Source organism: Echinops telfairi, unplaced genomic scaffold (genome assembly GCF_000313985.2).
Source record: "Echinops telfairi isolate 266 unplaced genomic scaffold, ASM31398v2 ScPeMD7_12;HRSCAF=54, whole genome shotgun sequence".
NCBI classification, from domain to species: Eukaryota; Metazoa; Chordata; class Mammalia; order Afrosoricida; family Tenrecidae; genus Echinops; species Echinops telfairi.
In genome coordinates, this window is record NW_022103909.1 from 1195140 (window position 1) to 1197471 (window position 2332).

Consider the following 2332-nt stretch of genomic DNA (forward strand, 5'->3'; position numbering starts at 1 on the left):
CTCTCTCTCTCTCTCTCTCTCTCTCTCTCTCTCTCTCTCCCTTGCTTTCTTGGCCTGGGAAGAAGAGTCCTGACACCACCTAACAGCCACAGACTATGTCCGAGGTGCCTCATCCACAGTAGCTTTGCTGAGGTTTGTGAACCTCTAGAGTGGGATGTGTAGCTGCTGAGAGACGGGCAAGCTAATGATTTGCCCTAAGAAAGCAATAAATGCCTGGACCACAGAAGCAACAGCTCCTATAAAGCATTGGGATATAGGTCTCCTCTGGTTAAAATAGTGGCTATTGCAGGACACAGACACACGGACACACACAAACACCCCCGTGGGCACGCACACATACACACACTCGGGGACGCACACAGACACACGGGCAAGTACTACACACACATGGGCATACACACACACACACACACGGAGATGCCAGATCTGGACAGGGAACAGGAGCTCTCCGAGAATCAGAGGATTGGGGCAGTGACAGTGTAGGGGTAGAATCCCTGGCTTCCTGGTGGAAGACCCAGGCTCAAGTCCTGGCCAATGCAGCTCGTGAACAGCCTGTCTGTCAGTGGAGGCTGTGTGTTGCTGTAACACAGAACCGATGTCAGCAGTACTTCCAGGGCCGGACGCATGAGGAAGAAAGGCCTGGTGATCTTTTTCTGAAAACCATAGAGATCCCAATGGTTTGATCCACAGCTGATCGTAGGGATAGCACAGGACAGGTAACATTCCCTCAGCTTGAGATGGCTGTGATGCCAGGCTGCCACAGCGGGGGCCAGCATCAAAGGCAGCTCTGGGTCTGGCGGGCTGGCTTCCGGAGCTCTGGCGGCAGGGAGTCCCTGGCTGGCTGCTCCCCAGGCTGTAAAAGCAATGGCTCCGGGAGCTTGGCCAGCTCCCTCTCAGGCAGTTCTATCTGAGAAACATCTACACATCACAGGGCACAGGGCCGGGTTGGCAGCTCCTTTGGCCCACTGAGCTGCTGGGGGTGGGGGGTGGGGTGTTCTGTTCAGCCCCAAGGCCCTGCCTTCCCAGATCCCGAAAGCCTGATGGCAGCCGCCGGCCATCGGCCATCGTGATAAGGTGGCAGCCAGGCAGCAGCCAGGCGCGTGTCTGCTCCTGCCCAAGTCCGGCATCTGACCCCCCTGTGACCTTCCTTTCTCCAACCTGGGCCTGACTCACGCTTCCAAAATGGGAGCCTGGGGCTCCTGCTGCCCAGCCAGAGCTTGCTCCTGCTGCCCCCGGGGTGGCTGCAGAAGTCGGCTCCAGGCGGCCATCACCTCTGCCAGGGTACACTGAGCCACTGTACCTTGTGGAACAACACCTACGAGTGCCCGGCAATAGGAAACTCACTACATCTCACAGGGGTAATCCCCCGGGGGTGGGGTGGGGGTGAGACGGGGGTCCCACCTTCTCTTGAAAGGAGGAAACGGGCTCAGAGAGGACCCGGCAGAGGTGGGATTCAAACTCCAGACCCCCACACTAAGTGCGCCCATCCACTTCCCTCCATCTGGGAGGGAACTCCCACACCAGCCCTGGACTGACCCAGGGACTGACCCACACCAGCCCTGGAAACCAGTACTCATGCCACCAGCCAGCCAGAGAACATTTATGGAGGGTGCCCTCTCTGGTGGCGTAGTGGGTGACCACTTTGGCTGCTAACCACAAAGTCAGCAGTTCCAGACCACCAACTCCATGGGAGACTTTCTACGCTGCTAAAAATTGCCCGTCTCAGAAACCCACAGGACCGGTTTTCTTCTTGTCCTATGGGAGGGGGGAGGGGAGTGAGCAAGGGGGGCAGGGGGGTGACATGAGTCAGAATCGGCTCGGTGGCAGTGAGTTTTGTCCCTCCCTTCAGCTTCGCAGCTGGTCAGCCCCGGGGGGGAGCCCCCCCAGTCCTCCTGGAGGTGCTACACTTGGCTGGGAGAGGAAGGACCTGACGCTAGGACTCCCAGAAATCCCTGCAGTCTCAGCCCGGGAGTGGGGCTGGCTGGCTGAGTGGGTGGCTGGAGAGAGGGTCTGAGTTTAGGCTGGGTGAGCAGCTTAGCAGGGTGCCCCCTGCTCCCCTCAGCCCCAGCAGATGCTTCTCGGGGCACAGCCTCTCCCTCTGGACTGCAGTGCTGTGGTCGGGGAACGAGGCTGGCAGCACAGCCTCCCCTTGTCCCCCGGTTTCAGGGGCCTGGCTGATGTCAGGCCTCGGCAATGTGAGGAGCTCGCTGTCTGGGGCCTGACTGGGGCTGGGCCAGGGCTTCAAAAGCTTATATAAATGACTAAGTACTTCCCCTTTCTCACCCAGCCCCGCCCCTGGCCAGGAGGACACCCCACACACACACACACACAC

The 2332-nt window shown here is 59.2% G+C and overlaps 1 protein-coding gene across 1 annotated transcript in view; it reads left to right on the forward strand.

Moving 5' to 3' along the window:
• LOC101658594 (keratin, type II cytoskeletal 80) overlaps positions 1-2332 on the forward strand; it is a 214922-nt gene that overhangs the window by 163968 nt on the left and 48622 nt on the right. The window lies entirely within an intron of this gene.